The sequence below is a fragment of the Rutilus rutilus genome (genome assembly GCF_951802725.1).
Source record: "Rutilus rutilus genome assembly, chromosome: 21".
Lineage (NCBI taxonomy): Eukaryota > Metazoa > Chordata > Actinopteri > Cypriniformes > Leuciscidae > Rutilus > Rutilus rutilus.
In genome coordinates, this window is record NC_140226.1 from 4,927,255 (window position 1) to 4,949,327 (window position 22,073).

The following is a 22,073-nucleotide window of genomic DNA, read 5'->3' on the forward strand; positions in this document are numbered from 1 at the left end:
TTTGGCTCCATGACAATTTGGTAAATTGTACGGATGCTCCGATCAGGATTTTTGCAGTCAATACCAACTATCATGATTGGCCGAAACCGATCATTCAAGCTCTATAAGTGATGTAATCTCTTGGTTGATGGTTACTGTAACACTGTTTTACCCTGAAGGCATTTTTTATAATTTCACGTGATTTTTAAGTTGCATACTTAAAAGTAATGGCTTACAACTCTACAAAAAAACAAGGTGTCATCAAGTACATGGTCTCATTGAAGAAAATAGATTTTGATCATGTTTGGAGGCTTATGTTATGTAACACTGCTGAGAAACTCCCAGAAAAAGTGATGCAATTTATTGATTTATTTCATTATTATTAGTCATGCTTGACATCATGATTATCTGAAAGTATATACGATAGGTCATAAAATCAAGATTCGGCTTGTTCACGATCATGTCAACTGCACCTGGGCCAAACTTTGTGTTGATATCTTAAAGCAGTCAAAAGTTATAGCATTTGAAAAGATGGTAGCCTTTTTTATCAAAAGTCCAAAAACCTGTCCAAACAAGTGATCTGAGTGTTTTACTGAACATAAGAACTTCTTACATGTGTAAATGCTACAACTAGTGCTGCACGATTAATCGTATCGCAATCGCAATCGCGATGTCAAGCCCACGCGATTATATGACGCAAAATGCTGCGATTTTATATTAAACAAACAAATTAGCGCTGTTAACGCACTTATTAATGCAAATGCTTTTAAACCATTCATGCGCGATAAGACAAAAGAACGAGCCGCCTGTGAATGTCCTCCTGACACACACACACACATACAGATAGACGCGCGCCAGTATCAAGTTCTCTTTCGCGGTAGAACGAACAACACACATGTAGCTATGCCAAAATGAACGCGCTGCCTGTGAATGTCCTGACTGTGACAGACAGAAAGACTCGCGCTAATATCGTGCGTGCGCACAAAAGAGCATGACAGAATACAGTTCTCTTTCGAGCTTGAACGAACAATAACACACACAATTATGCAAAAATGTCTTTTTGTCGAGTGTCTTCATATCATAAGAGTAGTCTTATGATGAACACGAAGAGTTGTGATAACTCGTGAAAGAATGAGGCGCGTGTGAGATCCGCGTCTCTGACAGCGGCTGGTCTTAAAGGGACAGTACAGTCAGTAGCCACTAATTACATCTGTCGCTAAAGTTTTTTTTCTTTTCTTTTTTTTTTCAATTTCTTTTTTATTATTATTATTTTTCTTTAACCTGACATGTATGGTTATATGTACTCTTGTATGTAAATTATGTTTTGTTCTTGTTAAAAAAAAAAATAAAATAAAAAATGTTGCTAAAGTTAATCAAAGAACAAAGGGAACAGAGAAAAACACTCACTGCTCTTGACTAAAGAACTTTTTTCTTTAGGCTGATTATCACTAATCTGTGTGTGCATTTATTTTCCTTGAGAACCAAGCAAGTTGACTCATGAAACCATTTGTTTATTATATCGCATATCGCAATCGTAATCGCAATATTGACCTCAATTATCGCAATATGACATTTTCCCCAAATCGTGCAGCCCTAGCTACAACCATAAAAAAAAGTATAATTGCATAGGATAAGCAACAAGTAATAAGATCCTGGTAGATGAGTGATGATCTTCCAGCGCTGTTTGTGCACTCTTATATGGCACACGGTAAATCAAGACCTGTCAATCTGAGTGATCGATCCAACCCAAACACGCTGTAAAACAGTGTCTGATTGGTCTCTGCACATCTTTCCATCCCTTTATACCCGAGAGATCCAGTTTCCTGACGTGTACGGATCCCGGATGTCCTATAGCTTTAGCCAAGCAGCATGTCATGTCACTCCATGAGGATTTTCTCAAGATCTCCGCATCATGTTATGTTTGATATAAGCTTGTTTGAATCGAGACAACCTGCTTTAAATAACGATGTGCAATTGACTATGGTTTACTTATGTTTCGTGAAGTTACAAAGCAGAACGTGGCACAAAAGCCTCCTCTGTATACTGTTTACATGCGCGTTTACGTAAACTTTTTACGGCTTTACGTAATCATATTGCAATCAATTCATGTGATTGGCCAAATTTAGTGACCACCGATCGAGTCATAGAATGTGATAATCGACCGGGACAGATCTGTGGCCGATCTATTGAAGCATCCCTAGTAAATTGGGATAAAACTGCAGATGTAAAGATGTTAGAATAACAGACAAATTGTGAGAAGGCCTTGCAGGGATGGATGCTCTAGCTTTCCTCTTTCACTGCCCATTTGAACCATCTGTAATCTGCCCTGAGGGGTTTGCCCTTCAATGCGCTTATGCAGCAGTTGCTTTGTTTCCTTGATGTACAAGTCAGGGCATTCTTCATTGCACTGGACTGTATATACACTATTGCTTTGTGTTTTGGTGTTAGATCCTTTGGGTGTAATAGTTCTAGTGTGCTGAAAGGTTTGAAATATATGGGGACATTGTGTTTGTTGAAAATCCTCTGGAGGTTTTCAGATTCTCCAGTCATTTACTGTGCGGAAAGATGAGATTGTTGTGTTTGTTTTGCTGTCCTCTTCTGCCCGTTGACAAGCTTCTTGTGTGTGTTCACTGTTTGATTTTCTGATTAGATTGGACATGGCATAATGTTTTGATGACAACAACCTTATTTTCAAAGATATGATGGGGATCTCCAACGTAAGGGAGGAAATATAAATACCATCAAATACACCAGGGATCAAGTAATAGGCTTAGAAGAGGTACACACTTTAAGTGGTGAATGTATGACGTTGAATTTCTGATCCTAATGCTGCAATTTAGGGTTTCAAATAGTGTACAGGAATCCTGGTCACATCACCATTAGCATACAGCTTGTACACAATATTTTATTTATAGATTATACAATCTACTGCAGGAGTCTCAGAGCACCGCTATAATGGGATCATGCTCAACCAATCTTTCATTCTCATTGCTACATCTAGTTATAGGCTTGCTACTCACAACTCACGGCCTAACTACAATCATTTTATTAAAACCTCTACCAAAGACCTTGCTGATGCTGATGGCTAATGTCAAGGATGTATGCAGCTCCACTCCAGTAGATGTGACCATGACATTGTTCACCTTTGGCCTCTGTATAAGTGTCTAGTCCTGCAATAATTACTTTAAGTTTAAACTTTGTTTCTCTGTGGACTGATCCAAAAATTCCAGAAGTTTTGCAAAAGTAAGCTAGTTAGACCGGAAATTATGGATTTCGCCTCTTTCTTAATCGTCACCACTCCATCTCAACTGTCCAGGTGAAGGCAGCAGACGTCGAAAGTGTCCAAATGTTGAAGGTCTACATGAAGGTCTTGTACAGTGGTGCAGACTTCATATGATTAGAGCTCCAGAAAGGCTTGTGGAAGCTTGGCACCCTCAGACCCTTTGGTCCTCTTCCAAGTCCACATTTTGGTGATGTAATGTCATTTATATTATTGGGTAGCAGTTCACCAGTGCAGGGTTTGCAAAATGGCACATTGGGGGCATATCACAGACACTTCTTTACCATTATATAAGTAACTTTTAACCACAGTTCGGAATGACATCACAATATAATAATTCTGCCTGAAATCAGACATGTTACTAATTGAATTGGAATTGAAAAATGCTTAACTCACTTAAGACTTAAGATTTTTTCTCTTGAGACAACCAGTCGTATCCTCACTGATGCTTTTGAGATATGTACACTCTCGCTTAGAACAAAAATGACCATTATTTAAATGGTCTAAATTATCTACATTTTGAATGTGCCCGAGCATCAGACTTTTCACCTGGTTAAATCTCTTAACCGACCAATATTTAAATTCTTTAACGGAAAAAAATGACTAATATTTAAACGTCTTAAATGCCTTTGAGTGCTCAGTCACTGATATATGTGCTAGCCAACACTATACAGTATAGCTGGATCTAAATCCTGAGGAACTCTTCTATCATTATATATTGTCATATCGCCCAGCCCTGAAACGTGTCCCATGTTAAAGTACTAAGGCATTATAGCCTATATGAAGTGCTATACATATAAATTTGACTTGACTTGCGAGCACCCTTCTGAAGTACAGTCTAGGCCAAGTCTACATCAAGTGTGCAGCAGCATCCAGACGTGATGCCCAAAGACTCGGTCCCGCGGCTCAGCCTCAAACTCTCGGAGGTTGTGGTTGGGAAGAGAATGTTGGCAATTCTCTCGACCGTCATTGACAAGACCTGCCATCTGCTCCATTGGACTGTTATTACACAGAGGAGCGCGTTTAGCATTTGGCTGCTCCCTTCACAATGTGCTTTCATACTTACCGTTTTACTGCTCAAGTTTGACTTGAGTCTTCTCTGCTGAACCTCCTACCTGCCATATTTGCTGCAGTAGTAATTGTGCATGTTTGATTTCATACATCTGTATGAACTTGTTACTGTTTGCATTTTTATTTATGGACGAGTCAAAGAGACTCGAGAGATGGTTCTTAACCCTATAACTCTATAAAGCTTACTTTATTAAATTTGATACAAAAATGTCTAAGTCGTCTAAATCAAAACTTTGCTGTAAACCCTGTTGCACACATTCTACTACAGTCCTTCTGTCGTCTAGACTTTTTTAGCAAGTAAAAGGTCTTTTAGTATAATTGCACAAGCGTCCCCCTTCAGCTCGTGCATGGCATGTCTTTTTTGCTGTGAAATCTGCACTGATTTTTATAAAGTAAATGTAGGAATAACTTTTATATTGTTAGTAATTTTCTAGATGAACACCTACTGGACTGAAGCAAATTAGGTTTAGTTGATTATTCATATATGATTTTTTAGAAAAATACCTCTTTTTTCCTCAGTTCTCAGTAAGGACATTCGTTAAGTACTTAAGAACTTACGTGGCATATGTATTCATAATATTTATTTATTCCAGTTTAATTGCAACCCAGGTTTATTGGACATTGGTGGCATTTCTGCAAAAATATACCTATACATACAATTCACTGCAGTTTCCAGCTGAAATTAAGACTTGAGGCTGTAAAATACCAACATGTTGTATTCCTTTTCACACAAATAATGATTACAGGGGCAGATTATTGATTAATAACTGCTTATTTCGTGTGGATCATCCTTTACTATGTTATGACCTCAAAACACTTTTACTATAGTGCATCATTTGTAAACAAATTCATTATGATGTTTGCATCACATAATCATCTCCATATGTTTGGCAAACTTACTCGGCATCTTAGCTGATACAGCACTGCACTTTTAATGTGAACCGATAAAAGAGCTCAAAGTCTTCTAGAAGCAAGCAAAAATGGTTCATTCAGTAAAAGCATTTTCATATCACTTTTTTGTTAACACTATCCGTTAGATTTAGTGCAAATTTTAGTGTATGTGGTAAGTTAAATTCAAACGCACACTTTTTTAACTGTTTCAGAGAATATTTAACACTCTATTTAGTACCAGTAACTGTGAATTGTGCTACAAGCAATGCAATATAATTTTGCAAAAATGTACTCAAAGGCATGTTTTTTGCATGACATCTGCAATATTGCCTAAAGCACATGTGAACGTGTCACCTGAAAAGTGCAGCAAACTGTACCCGGAGCAACGGATTTCAGGGATTTTTCAGAAGAGCCTGGGTTGTTTTGTTCTTGTCACTTCTTTTATTTAATTTCTTTAGGATCTTATGCGAGTACATTTAGTATAGAGTGGCACTGTTAGTTCATTCCACACATGAACCGCTCGAACACTCTGGTTTCAGCTGTAATGAATAGAGGAGCGCTGAGGAGATAAGGTGTGTGAGAGTGTGTTTGAGAGCCGCGAGCTCCCCAGGGAGGCAGAAAACTATAGAGACGTGATCCAGGACTGCCACCGTCTGAGCGTCTGGCTGCTGGTCTAGTCAAGAGAGAAGATAGATTTAAATACACTGTTGAGCAAGGGAAGGACGGGGCCAGTCACTGCTATATAGAGATATCAGGGAAAATCAGATTTTCTTTGATCTTTTGAGATAAAAGCTGCAAAAATTGCTTATTTTGAAATCCTCAAATAATGTCAGATACTCACGATATTAACACGTTTACGAATGAAGAGGGCGTTTCTTAAAGGCACAGCAGCTCCTGTTTAAACCTAAGACAGATTTGCAGATCACTGCATGGAAGAAAAAATAAAACAATTCATAAATTGGCCCTATTTACTTTGTTAATACTCAACACAATTCTGTGCTGCATATTATTCCAAAGAATCATCTAAATTATTTCTCATTGAAATGTTATAACTTGCTTCACCACTGAAATAACCATATGTGACCCTGGACCACACAATTTGAGATTTATACATAATCTGGAAGCTGAATAAATAAGCTTTCCATTGATGTATGGTTTGTTAGGTTAAGACAATATTTGGTCGAGATACAACTATTTGAAAATCTGGAATCTGAGGGTGCAAAAAAATCGAAACATTGAGAAAATCTCCTTTAGAGTTGTCCATTTATGTTGGCGACTGTGCTGCCTTCACTCACAAAAATAAATATTTTATATTTACGGTAGAAAATTTACTAAATATCTTCATGGAACATGATCTTTACTTAATATCCTAATGATTTTTGGCATAAAAGAAAAATCAATTTTGACCCATACAATGTATTGTTGGCTTTTGCCACAAATACACCCGAGAGACTCGAGACTGGTTTTGTCATCCAGGTTCACATATACTGTTGCAATTTAAACAGTACATAGGTATTTAAAATGTATGCAATAAAAAAGTGTGAATATAATAGTAAATAGCAATGAATGGTAACACTTTACAATAAGGTTCAATAACATTTTCGATCATTTTCACAAAACATTTTATTTTGAGAATGAATGTATTTTGACAGAATATTTTGTTGAATGAATATTAACATGCAATATAAAAAGAAAGAACAGAGCCTCTGCTTTTAAAACAAACAACAAAAAAGCTTTTATCAAAACTTTAAATCATGTTTTAGTCAAAGACTTCATCCGGATCGGATTCAGAACGGTGATCAAAAGTAGATGGAGTCCATCACACCCCCAAAGCTTCACAGTCCTATTATCAGTATAGCAGTTTTGATTTTATTTGCTGTTTAATGTTGATAATCGTGTTATTTTACATGTGCATAAGCAATGCTCCTATCGCTTGTTTCTGCTTCTTCTTTGCCTGTGTTTTGATCAGTACTCTTTCAGAAGATGTGTAATGTACGCCTCCTACCGTATAACAGTGAAAACACGGATTGCCGGAAAAATCCGTCAATGATGGGGAAAGATTTAACATGAACTAACAATGAAAAATACTTATAAAGCATGTATTAATCTTGTTGTATCAGTTATGCACTTATTGAGATAACATGAACTAGGGTTATTATCGTTAACTAAAACTAAAACTGAAGTTAAAATAAATAAAATAAAATAAAAAAACTAATAAAATGACAAAAAATAACAAAATTACTAAAAATAAACTGAAAATATAAAAATAAACTGTTTGAAATGTTAATAAAACTATAATAATACTGACATGAATTAAAGATTAAAAAATACTATAACAAATGTATTGATGATTGTTATTTAATTAGTTGGTCAATGCATTACTATCGGGACCATATTGCAAAGACCCAATAAATGATGATCTGCTTCCATGTTCTGTTCAAAAAGCCTCTTCAAAATGGCAAACTCACATTCAGGTCTGACTCTATTTTGGTGTAAAACACCCACTTGTCATGATCCAATTAATGCAGTGTGTGAAACGACTGCCAGACCTTGATTCCTTATTGTATTACAGTTGTGGATTCAGTCTTTATGTGAGAATCTCAGCCTTTTCAAACACACTGCATGCAGACGTAGTTTGTTGAGAGGGTCATCTCAGGTGAACGCTGGAGATGTGCGTGTCTCGCATGCGTGTGGGAGGCTAATGCTGCAGGCGCCGAGCTTCTCCAAACCTCCATCTGTTTACTTCAAACTGTCTGCGTCCCATTTCAGCCTGTAGTCTACTGAGCACACGCACTGAAAGATCTGATGCACATTACATGATTTATACTGAATATTACAATTATGGTTATTAAATATAGTTAAATATGAACTGATTAATAATAATAATGTATTCCATCAAAGATCGATCATCGTGTGGTTTATTTTTTTATTATTATTTATTTTTTTATGTATTATTATTGAAGCTGCTGCAATGCTTTGAGTAAATCTGCATACATACATATAATTATTATACATACATCGAATTATTATGCATTCGAACATGACGTGAAATATCTGTAATCGAACTATAAATAAACTATTTGGTTTTTAAAGTGCCATGTATAGCGCATTTTTTACAGTCTATGATTAGACCGTTTGTGTTTTATTTTATTGTTTGCCATTTCATCCAGTAGCGGGTGCTCTAAATGTATTGTAGCGTATATCGTAGATATTCGAATATATTCGAATACATTGCTTGATATTTGATACCCGTTCGAATTTTATATATATATATATATATAAAATTATATATTTTTTTAAGCAGGTTGTCAAACTCATGTCATTTGAAGAAATTTGCTGAATGGCTTTTTTTTTTGTCTCAGAACTATATTATCGCTCTTTATATAAGGTTGGATATGAAATATCTGCATAGTGTATACATACAGCACACTCACATAAAGTGATATCTTCTATAGTATTATCTCAGCTGCTTGATTGCATGTGTCATCGCTCAGCTCTAATCTTCTAAATGCGATTTTTCTCCTGTGTTCACATTCTAGCACTGTCACGGAGTCATGTGGGATTTCTCCGTTTTCATTAATATATGTCTAGTAGGAGTAGGACGAACATTTTATACATATAAACAAACATATAAGTGTTATCTCCAGAAAAGAACTTACAGCTAATATTATAATTATGACATCTTGGTTATTAATAAATGTGTTCGTTTCTATAGAACCAGAATCTATCAGATAAGGGTATGTGGTGTGTGTGTGTGATTGTCTGAGTCACTGGGGTGTGTCCCGTCTGCGAGGTGCCCGTTTAGTTCCCTCAGACGATGGGCAGGACGCCAGCGGGAGGAGCTCAGGCTGTGCATGAAACTGATGCCATTATACCAGCAGCCCTTAAATGCCTGCTCATATTTAGCACATACACAAATGCGAGCTGTGCAAAGTCACTGGGCATTTTTTTTTGTCTTTGAAATTATTTGTCAAGGCTCATATTGATCTTTTGCATTAAAGGCTTTTGAATGGTTTTCTTTTTTAGATATTAATTTATACCTAATGATATTGAATTGAAATATTGTAGGTCTGATTAATATATGAACAAGTAAACAAAAGACACTTTTACATGAACATGATTAGGGTACAAAGTAGGCCATGAAATGTTATTTTATTTATTAACAAATGAACAACTAAAGGCAGCACTTAAAGGTGCAGTAAGCGATTTCTGAGAACCATCATTGAACACTATTGATATCTGAAATCAACCCAAACAAACAAACCAGGAGATAACATTCATTGCTCTGACGAACGAACGACGAGGAAGAACAAAAAAAAAAAAATTAACATATAGTACACAAGAGTAAACAAGCAAGAGTTTGTTGTTAGTCGCCAGGAGCACACACTTTAAACCAATGTTACTCGCGTATGGAGCAGAAACAATGAAACCTTGCGTCTGTTTTCAGGCCTTCATGCTGAGGTCTCTCCAGCGCTGGAAAGCTTTTCTAATATTTACGCGGGTCCTAAAGCTCTTGCTTGATCTTAACCCATCTTTTTCCAGTGATATTCCTCTGAACTTTTCTCTTTTGTAATGTCTTTCAGCCATCTCTTTCTACAGTCTTTCTTCAAATCTCCCTCTTGCTTACTGTCTCATGAGTGGACACGCCCCCTACTGCTATTTGTCTTACTCTCTCCTCCCCCATCATGAGTGGACACACCCCCTACTGCTGATTGGCTCACTCTCCCTCCTCCCCCACCATGAGTGGACACACCCCCTACTGCTGATTGGCTCACTCTCTCCTCCCCCATCATGAGTGGACACACCCCCTACTGCTGATTGGCTCACTCTCTCCTCCCCCATCATGAGTGGACACACCCCCTACTGCTGATTGGCTCACTCTCTCCTCCCCCATCATGAGTGGACATACCCCCTACTGCTGATTGGCTCACTCTCCCCTTCCTCATCATGAGTGGACACGCTCCCTACTGCTGATTGGCTCACTCTCTCCTCCCCCATCATGAGTGGACATACCCCCTACTGCTGATTGGCTCACTCTCCCCTTCCTCATCATGAGTGGACACGCTCCCTACTGCTGACTGGCTCACTCTCTCCTCCCCCATCATGAGTGGACACACCCCCTACTGCTGATTGGCTCACTCTCTCTCCTCCCCCATCATGAGGGGACACACCCTCTACTGCTGATTGGCTCACTCTCTCTCCTCCCCCCTACTGCTGATTGGCTAGAAGTGTCTGCTCAGTCCGATTCACTTTCAACAGTGTTTTTCAGAAATCGCTTACTGCACCTTTAACCTTTAAACAACAATTTGTAGCATACATTTTTTTTAAGCTAATTACTAAAACATACTAATTTTATTTCAACATAGCTGAGTTGTGACGCCGATCTGATCTATTTAAATTTAAATTTAAATTAACGGCTAGCATTTAACATACTAAATGTAACAGCAACATACTCTTCAGCACAATGATGACCACAAAAACTTCAACATAACAGAAACTCTTTTAAATGTTAAACATAACAGCAATTAACACTAGCAGGTCTTTCTCAATCAGCTCTCCCGAGCTCGTGAATCAGTATATCATGAGCATGAATTCGCGCAGTGGTAAGGATAAGAATGCTGGCTCACTAAATGACAATATCTTCATTGTACAACATGGCTACTGGTATTTATGAACAACAGCAGAGCTGATATCTTTCTGACATTATTTGTTTATATAGTTTAAAGTACAGTACATTATGATAAATAATTTGCTTGTTACGTATACGAGCAACATGTCAGCCGTAAATAAATTATAAATGTTAGCTTGATTGTGTTCATTACCTTTCTAGTGTGTGTTTATGCTGAAATATAATGAAATAATGAATGAAAATATCTATCGCGTGTCATTATGTGTAGTGAGTTGGCTCAGGTGATTTATGCTTTGCGCTTCAGCACTTCCATTAAGGAAACATAGTGAGCATCGATGCTCTCTGCTTTTCACGGTGCATTGTGGGACTTTTTTAGGGAGCGAAGGATTCAGTGCCCTGGATGGATTTTTTGATTGAGAACCCTTAAAAGAGCCCTTAAAATGGCTGACTCCCTGATCAGTGCCCTGCCTACTGAACTAGGGAGCTGATTGAAAACGCACTCCAAAAGACAATTTCATTTACTCTTTCCTCACCATTGCATATAATGCATATTCAGATATTCAAACAACAAAATATTCTGGGGGGTCATGAAAGTTTTGTGAAAATGAACAAAAATGCTGCCACTGGCCTGTGGGAAAAAGATTCTGAAAAATAAATTTCTGTTTAAATGACACAGAATTTTAAGTTGTATGTGATCAACATTATGTCACCATAATTCATCAAACAAATCTTAATGCAACTTAAAAGTCTTAATTACATCAATAAATTAGAACTTTTAACTTGTAGTCATGCATTTATTTAAGTTGTGGTAATAGATCCCATGAAATTCTTGTCAGAGTGATATTAAAAATGGCACAGTATCATGAGCCCCGTTCCATGTTTTTTGTAACTGCTCCTTCTGAATGACAGCCGTCTGAAGTTGGTTACCGTGATCTTTGAGGGAACGCAGTTAAATCATAGACACGTACACACAGCTTCTGCATCTCTAAACCTGTTCCGTGTTAAAGTTTGAGCTGATTTCAGGTGAATATGACGGACCCACTGTGTGCTTTCACAAGCATAAATCACCCTCACCACAGTCAAGTCTCTCTCTCTCTCTGTTATGACTCTCTCTTTGTCATGGTTCAAGCCTCCGTTTGCTCTATTCTCTGAGGATTATCTGAACGAAACTGAATTGAACGCAGCTCGGCGGAATAATAAGGCATTCAGCTGGCCGGCCTGACACTTGGCGTGTAATTAAGGGCCTGGTGCTGCCGTTTGATGCCAAATGAAAGAAAATGGCTTCGCTCTCTCCTGCTGATTGCTGCCTGGCATCTTTCACCTGAATTTCCCGGCCATCCCGGCATTGTGCAGCCGATTGCGAGTGCGTGGGTAATTGCACAGCGAGTGAATGACGGCTCCCGTAGACTGTGTGTGGCACCGCATCAGTGCTCAGGAAAAGTAGCGCACCACACACAGGCTTCATGGTGTGCAAAATAAGGTGGGTCAGATGACTTAGAGAATCAGCATTAAAGTGGCTGATTATAAATGTCATTTAGGAAAAATTGCAAGAACAGAATGTGATCCCATGGATAGTGAGCAGCACACATTTGCTGTTCTTTATGCTAACTTCATTGGGCTAAATTAAGGAAGTGTTCATGGAGAAGGCAAATGCCATAATGCAAATACACTGAACAAAAATTTGGGATAAGGTTTTCACTTAGAAATTGCTAGTAAACTTCAGAAATAATTGATGATAATTGATAATAATGGCCAGTAACACACTGAATTAAACATGACATTTTGTAGTAGAAAGACTGGAATAGTAATATAAAACGTAGTCCAATAATCTTTATTTTATTTACAACAATTTTTGTACAGTGTTTTTGAGCAAGAGTTGAGCATTTCTACAAAAGCTTATATTACACTGTAAAAGTGGTAACCTTACCTTAAACAGCATTTTTTACCTGATTTAACCCAAAGAAATTAGGCTTGTTGTATAAATGAATGCATTCAGTTTTGTTAAGTGTCAGTTATGTTATTTTAATAAAACTAGCTAATTTTTTTAGGTGTAGAAATTTACACAACTTCTTAAGGTTTCATTAACTTCCTTGTCTTTTCTAGATCTGGAAATTATCATTTTGAAAACTGATATTTCCCGCTTTCATGACTGTGGGAACCCTGTTTAAAGTAATGTTTTAAATCTAAATGTTAAAGACCTTTAGAAGAAAATCAAACCTAGATTGTGAAAAATACACATGAATGCATTTCAGCAAAGGGATTTCCAAAATATTATCCGAAAACACCTTCTAATTAAGACAATCTCTGCACTCTCTTTACGCAGACGTGATTTAGACAGACGACGCTTCCTCAGATCATCACATAAAAGAACCTCAGATGCATTCGCAAATAAGACCTCTCACATGCGGTTTCATTAAACAATTTACTTGTTTGTGTGCTTTCGTTGTGCTTGTTATTTTTGTGTGTGCGTGTGTACCTGGAAAACCCTACATTTGTACAGTATAAAAATCTTTACGTCTATGGAAAGTCCCCATAAAACATTAAAACCCAATGCGTGAGTGTGTGTGTGTGAGAGAGAGAGAGAGAGTTTTGATTGGGTTGTGATCAGCACAACACCTGCAGTTATGTACAGACACACTAAATAAGACATACACATAAACGAAGCAAGGAAAATGATTACATTGCTGAATTTTGCTGCAAAACTTTTTGCACGCAATCTACTATGTGCCTTTTGTGTGATCATCACAGCTGGCCCACCTTTACAGGTACTCTGCCTTGCCCCATCTGTGAGCCAGTGGCATCGCTCTCTCCTCTACTTCTCTCCTCCTTTCAAGCACCGTCCTTCTCCCTGGGCCAGCTCAAGGCTTGGCTTCATCTCTCAACAATACAAGAGTTTGGCTACCGCCGGTCATCAGATGGATTTCTTGTTGTTTTGTCGATTTAATCCCATAACACCTCGGGAGGACTTGACAGCAGATCCAGCGTCCTGGATCTACCCCTGCTGACCACCACCCAACTCTATGCCGTTTTTAGTCCTTCAACAGGTTTGCTCTGCCACCGCACCTCCCGCTGTATCCAAATCCAATTAGATGCCGCCTGTTCAGTGACACTGCCTATCAGCCGTTTCCTGGCCATCCCTTCAATCCCCAACAATCCAATGGTTCTCCAGAGCGACTGTCCAGCAAAACCTCTACAGCCGACCTCTACTGGTAGATTCCAGGCCTTCCATCCTTTTAGCTGGCTCTCGAGGATAAGGCCTTGATATTTTTTAAGCTTACGCTCATGTGCCTCCTCCATCCTCTCTTCCAGGGTACTGTTAACTCTATGAGCACCACCTGCTTGGTATCTCTAGACCAGAGGACAATATCTGGTCTGAGGCTAGTGTGTGCTATCTCCTCTGGGAATCTGAGCTGCTTCTTCAGGTCTGCCCGCATCTCCCAGTCATTTGCTGAGACCAGTGCCCCTCTGCTCCTTTGTCCTGTTGCAGTGCTCTCTCCTGTCCTGACGAAATGGATAAAGTGGTGCCCATCAGAAAGTTGTTTACCCTTCTTCCTTGCCTGTTCCACACCATCCGCCAACCGAGAGAGGATCTTATCGTGACGCCACTGGAATTTCCCTTCAGCCAAGCTTAACCAGCATGATGAAAGGACATGCTCAAGATTGGCTGGCTTTCCACACAGCGTGCAGCTGGGGCTCTCTGCCATCCCCCAAATATGGAGGTTTGATGGAGTAGGCAGGACATCGTAGACAGAACACATCAAGAACTTTATCCGACGTCCTTCCATGGTCCAGATGTCCTGCCACGTCAGGGCCCTTTCTCGTACGCCCTTGCAACTTGTCCAGCTGCCCTGTTTTTTCATGGCAATAGCCTTGACAAGCTGGGTTTCCTCCTCTGCTTTAAGGACTTCGCTCTGCACCATGCGTTCTTTTGGGTCAACTTTTTTCCAGCTCATTCTGGTGGAGCAACCTGCCCAGAGCTACTGTCCCAACGATGTCAGCATGATGCAGTCGATCCTCAGCCTCCGTCAGTGCTCTGCTGGCAGACCATTTACAACCTGTCCTGACCACAATACCTGCTTGGCGTACTCTTTCATCCTTGCTGTCTCGCAGCATCATGGCTTGGCGTGTCTTTGTCGCTTTATACTCCTTGACCACTGATGTCACTGGCAGCTGCAGCTTGCTGCCTGTGCTATACAAGCTAATGGAGTAGAAGCTTCTCGGGACGCCCAGCCACCTTCTCAAATAGCTGTTAATCTTCCTCTCCAATCCCTCGACGGTAGAGACAGGTCTCTCATAAAGAAGCAGAGGCCAGAGCAGCCTAGGGAGTACCCCGTGTTGGTAACCCCAGGCCTTATACTTGCCGGGTAGGCCACTCTTCCCTAGGGATGCCATCCATAAAGTAATAAAGTAATACATTTATAAAGTAAATCATTTTTTATATTTGGTAGTAATACTTCAAGATGAAGACTTACTGGATTGAAGCAATGCAGGTTTACTTGATTATCAATACATCATTTTTAGAAAAATCATGTCCAAATCACAAGTACTCAACAAAAAACACAAATGAAATTTTTTAGATTTTGTCTAAAAAGGTTCCATTTAACTGTTCCATTTATATATATATATATACAGTATATATTGTGACGGATCGACTGCCCCTCCCTGGTCATCAGCGCCACCCCGTCCCTTAACTTGCCGCCCTTCGCCAGGTACCCGACTGGAGTGGGTGTGATTGGAGAGGAGGGGCGCTGAAGAGGAGAATTGAGTGATGAGGCACACCTGAAGAATACGAAGCCTCATCACCGCCGCTGTTAAATGCTGTGCGCGCCTCTCCTCAAGAGAGACGGGTCTCTTCCCTGTGCATGCACGCTGGTGTCCTTGTGGGTCCAGGAAGGGAGCGCGGAAGGATTCCTGCGCCGTCCAATATGTGAGTCGCCGGACCCGCGGTCCGGAATGGAGAATCATGCGTGGCGCCGCTGACAGGCTAGGATGCCGGGCCGCTATTCCCCAGTTGTCGGGGCTTTATTTCCCCATTTTTGGACCATTTTTTGTTTATTTGCTTTAATAAATGTCTCTCCGAGGCCTGACACCACTCCCACTGTGTCTATCGTTTGCTCCTCCCGCCACAATATATATATATATATATATATATATATATTATTCAGACTATTAATTCATATGTCAGGCTTTACAGGGATAATAATCATTGACACTTAGCTAACTGGCAAGCTTCATTAATAATAAAATGATTTATCTTGAAAAATCTGTCATGGAAACTTGTATAAAGATAAATTCAATTCACATTTATTTGTATAGCGCTTTTCACAACATATCATTTAAATGCAGCTTTACAGAAAATGCATGTATCTACATTACATTTTAGAGTGATCTGTTATCAGAGGTGACTTAGTCCAAGTAATGTCCAAATTTCAGAAATAAACATATACAAATCACACAGATAGCTAACATCATTTATTTATTTAAACAATGTATGAAGTAATGAATACATGTTGTTAACAAAATGCTAAGGATATACAGAAAAATGTAACATGTCCTGTCAGGAGTTGGCGCCGTCCCTTCACAGGTGTTGGGCATCTGAAGTCTTCATAAGAGGCTGGATCCAAACTGGAGCTGACATACTCTCTAGTTACATCAGGATAGGCATCCCAAGAAGAAAAAACAGAAAAGCAAATGGAAAATAATTAGTGTAGCTTCTGTTCGTAACATTAGGCAGATAATCATGTGCATTTGATCTGATTTAACTGGAGTATAAGGTTATGAGATGCATTATATGAATGCTTGGCTAAAGAGGTCTGTGTTTAATCTAGATTTAAACTGATAGAGTCTGTGCCCCGGACATTATCAGGAAGGCTATTCCAGAGTTTAGGAGCCAAATGCAAAAACGCTCTCCCTCCTATAGTGGACTTAGATATCCTAGGTACTACCAGAAGCCCGGAGCTGTGTGACCTTAAAGAGCGTGATGAATTATACGACGATAGAAGATCGGTTAAATACACAAACTGAACCATGTAGGGCCTTTTGATGTTCTAGTTGTTTTATTCCCTGACTGAGGGGACCCTTGGCACCGTTGCACTGGCACACAGCTGCCCCCGGGGCCTACGCAAGTATGCATTTCCACCAGTGAGACTTCTCGCACAGACACTGGTCAGGGAGGACGAGGAGCAGGTCTTATTAGTTACGCTGTACTGGCCCAACCGGACCTGGTTCTCAGAACTGATGCTCCTTGCGACAGCTCCTCCCTGGCGAATTCCCCTGAGGAAGGACCTGCTTTTTCAGCGATGGGCACCATATGGCATCCAGACCTCTGTCGTCTCCGGACGGAGGACTTAAATTACCTACCTCCAGCGGTAGTTTACACTATCACTTCAGCTAGAGCCGGCTCTACGAGGCGCACTTATGCTTTGAAGGGAAGCCCCCTGGAAATGCCGATTGTCTCTTTGCTTTCCTTACTTCAAGAGAGCTTGGAGCGGAGGCTGTCCCCCTCCACCTTGAAGGTGCAGCCCATAATGATGCTGTTGATGGCAGGTTACTGGGAAAGCACGATCTGATCATTAGGTTCCTGAGAAGTTCCAGGAGGTTAAATCCTCCCAGAACATGCCTCATCCCCTCCTGGGACCTCTTTGTGGGGTTTTTTTCCGGGTCTACAGAGAGCTCCTTTTGAGCTGTTGGAGTTAGTTGAGCTTATAATCCTGAATCTAAAGGCAGTGCTCCTGACTGTGCTCGCTTCCTTCAAGAGGGTGAGGGGCCTGCAGGCATTTTCGATCAGTGAATCGTGCCTTGAATTTGGCCTGGATAGGCCAGGGACCAGGTGGTGAACTTACAAGCATTGCCCCCAGAGGAGGCAGACCCAGCCCTTGCATTGCTGTGTCTAATTCACTCACTGTGTGTTTACATGAAATGCACGCAGAACTTCAGAAGCTCAGAGAAGCTCATTGTCTGCTTTAGAAGTCAGCAGAAGGGAAAGGCTGTCTCCAAACAGAGGTTGGCCAACTGGATAGTGGATAACATCACCTTGGCGTACCTTGCCTTCCTCCTGGGCATTGGCGCATGGCGCCTCTTTGGCAGACATCTGCAGAGCTGCGGGCTGGGCAACACCAAACACATTCTCAAGATTCTACAATTTCCGAGTGGAGCCAGTTTCTTCCCGTGTGTTGGGTTCAAACAGGTAATGTGCGGGAAGGCTGGCTCTGAGTTTATACCCATATGTCTGGGTAGGTATGACTCGGCATGCAAATCTCACTGGCCAATGTTCATTGGCTCATTTTGTTACCACTTGGAGGTGATTGGACTACCGGGCGAGACCCCAGTACGTCAGTGCGACGTAACCAGGGCTTGACATTAACTTTTTTCCTCACTAGCCAATGTGGCTAGTGGTTTTCCAAAGTTACTAGCCACACAGCATTTTTACTAGCCACATTTTTGTTGTTGTGAAATTACCTGATAAAAGTGGACTATGGCGTGCTAAAATTTACTTGAACTAGATTTACAACGCTTTTAAATGTAAAACCATTGTTACATCCACCCAAATCAAGACTACATAAATATATAACAATACAGGTCATTATCATTAGCTCTGATAAGGTTGTGTGTAAAGCTCCTTTTTTAAAATAAAACCATGTATTATGTATTATATGTTGCCACATTGCTCCACCGGCATACGACATAACTCCAGCAGGGCAGCTAGCTGTCTCTTCGATTCTTTGTTGTCGGTCACTAGCGACAATACTCATTAGGGCTGTCAAAATTGCTCAAAAATGACCTTCGAATATTCCCTCTAAAAAAAAACACATAGCTTATCTTCGAACTATTCGAACATCTGGTTGCACATTTTGTCAATGACGCGCATTACGTCAATAACAGGACAAATTAATACAAAGAGACATAACTACTTGTATAGGTAGTTTATTTAAGTTTAAACATATTTGACAACGTATTACCTACACGAAAACAAGTAAATCAACTAATGGCCAAGACCGCAGACCTCACTCACTCTCGCTCGCTCACTCGCAGGCACTCTTTCTCTCTCTCGCCCTCCCTCAAGCTGCGTTCACACCAAACGCGAATAGAGCGTCTGGCGCGAGTGTAAAGACGCGTTTACGCGGCGCGAATGAGGCGTCACGCGCTCTGTGCAGTTTAAATGAACAACAACAATAAGCAAATGTTGAGTGCTGATCAAGAGTTTTGTGCAAGCAATTTAAGGTCGCGACTCTTATATAGCAGGCTTCATTCAGTGATTGAAACAAATATTATTAACATTAATTGAAGTTTTACAGTATATAGAACCGACATTGAACGCTCCGAGCGAGCTGTGCTGTGGTAAACATGGAACTTTTCCTTGACATGAAACGGTAAATAATCAAACCAGTGGAAGCCTGCAGTGCATGAAACTGCTGTATCTAACCTACCTTATTCATGCAATATCTATTCAGTCAGTACAGTAGCCTACACTTCAGAAATGTTTCTGTTTAACGTTAAATAAAACGATCCCTCAGGCAGCGCGCCCACTCGCAAAGCAGACAGCCGCGCCTCTGCTACCGCGGGCGTTTTTCCACATTCGAATCTTAATTTTCACCTTCGAAATTCTGTTTTTTAAAACTATTCGAATATATATTCGAATTTAGAATATTCGTTGACAGCCCTATGGGAGTTGTAGTGTCGTAGTGTCACACTTATTTCAGATGCTTTTTGAAAAGACTACAATTATTCAACCCGCCAAAGTGGCTAGTTGGAGTGACTGCGTTACCCGCCACGAGCAAAATCCACCTGCATTTGGCGGGTTGGCGGGTGTTAATGTCAAGCCCTGGACGTAACATCTCCGTTCCCTCCTTCAGGGGACAGGGGTTACATTAGTAACTTAAGTCCATTTCACACAGCGCGTTGATCCCGGAAAATCAAAAGCCTCAATCAATGCCGTAAGTGTGTGTCATAGTGATGACGCTAAAGCTGAGCTTGTTCGCCAGCTTAGTGGAACGGTACGTGATGTGCTAGTTTATGATTGAATCAGAAAAAAATGCATAAGCGTCGTTTCGAGAGAGAGAAATCGCAGATCATAAGCAAACTTAAGATGCTGTGGAGAAATTACACGTCACATAGATGCCACGTGTGTTTACGGGATCTTTACGGGATGTGTGTGAATTCGCGCGCAGATTCCGGAAAATTACTGGCAGTGTTAATGAACCAAAATCAAATGATCCCAGGACAAATACTCTGTGTATTTCCTGGAATCTCTGTGTGAAAACGGCTCTAAACATTTTTACACCCTGTTTGAAATGTTCATTAAGTTTTGTTCACAGATTCTTTTTTTTTTGCATGCTTTATATGTGGTTTATTCTTACTGAATTCTGCATTCCATGGTCTCGATTAGTTGTTTTCCCATTTGCCAAGTTCTTGATTAGTTAGTGGACCACAACACCTCACTGGAATAAATGACATACGTTAAGTCAGATTCTAATTGGAATCCCTAAAGGCGTTTGTTGTTTTGTAGCATGGAAACTATGCTCTCAGCTCATTCACAAGGGTGAGGTTGTCTGTGGATCGATTATAAGGGCAAAATCATGATGAATAAGTAGTATGACTGCTTGTTAATATGAATATGTTTTTATTGACTGAATGTGTTTTATTTTAATGTGACAGCGTTTGTTCATTATTTTAACCCTTTGGTGCTCCTTGTGTGACGGTTATTTGAATGAAATTTATGTGCTGTATTTTAGTTTAATAATTTTTTTATTTTTTTTAGGTTTTATTTTTTAGGGATTCTATGGCACTAAATTATATTTATGCAGTAGTTATAATCCATTTATTACCTGTTAACCACTTTTTGAGCATTCAGCTGCAAATTAAATTTCCAAATTAAACTGCCGTAAATCTTGAATGCTTTGGAGCACAGACTTAAGTTTTATCTCTTTTTAAAGGAGACACTTAGCAGATTATTGCTGAAGTGAAAAAGGAAAAGGTGAAATTAAAGAAAGCTATAGAAGTTTAAGTTTATTGTTATGAAAAATGCTCAAAAAACTATTTTCAAATTTTATATGAAATGTATATTTTCCAAAACATGTTTTACTCAAAGAAAATCAAAGCCATAAATCTAAAATATATAACTTTACAACCGAATTTTCAAGATTAGTAATAATTTTTTTTTTTTTTATTATAAAAAAAAAATGAAATGAATACCTTTTAATTTAGAACACAATAAATAATTTTTTCCATAGTTTGTTAAAAATAAATATATAATTTTCAGCTAATTGGTGTTCTTTTGAACTTTCTATTCATCAAAGAATCCTGAAAAAAAGTATCACAGTTTCACAGTTTCCACAAAAGAAATATGAAGGTAAACAACTTTTTTGAAAAGTTTTTTTGATCAGCAAATCAGCATATTAGATTGATGCTGAAAATTCAACTTTGATCACAGGAATAAATGACATTTTACATTATATTCACATCGAAAACAGTTATTTTAAATGTAATATTTCACAATATCACTGTTTTTACTGTTTACTTTTGATCTTGAAGAGACTTCTTTCAAAACATTCAAAAATCTCATCAAGCCTAAACTTTTGAACAGTAGTGTATATCGATATGTAAACTGACATAGTTCTAATATAGTTCAAACATTTTGTTACATTGAGCACTCTCATAAAATCATGATCACATTCCACCCCAAAATATAAAGGAAAAACTCGATTTTTTTTTATCAATTGTTTTATTTCAGATTATGAACATGTTTTTATACACATATAATGTGTTTAATAGTTTCATTTTCCAAATAAGTCCTGCTTCTGTATGTTTTTAAAGTGTTTTCACAAAGGAACACTGGCAGGGAGCCTTGCAGCTCTGATATTAAGCGTGCTATCAGGCTCCCGGAGGGGCTCTTCATTGTCCCACCACACTCCACTGCAGCACCACTAACACATCATTTGTTACCAACCGCTTCACTGGTTTTAATTAGTGTCTCTGAATGCTGCCGCACAACAGAGGCTCGAAAAAAATCAAACGCAACTGCTCCAAATTTGTTTGTATCTGCTCCAGTTTCACCACACAAGATCCTCCCTTCATACAGCCAAATACACAAGAGCTGTTTGAGATTCTCATCTTCCTACAAAATATTTTCTCTGTCAATATCATACTGTAGCTGAGCTGGCAAACGACATGTTTTTGTGGCAAACGCAGTGAGGAAGTTATGTGCCTAATCCCGCTGCTACGGAA

The 22,073-nt window shown here is 39.4% G+C and overlaps 1 protein-coding gene across 6 annotated transcripts in view; it reads left to right on the top strand.

Moving 5' to 3' along the window:
- Positions 1–22,073, top strand: part of myt1lb (myelin transcription factor 1-like, b) — a 139,216-nt gene that overhangs the window by 28,607 nt on the left and 88,536 nt on the right. The gene's annotated exons all lie outside the window — the stretch shown is intronic.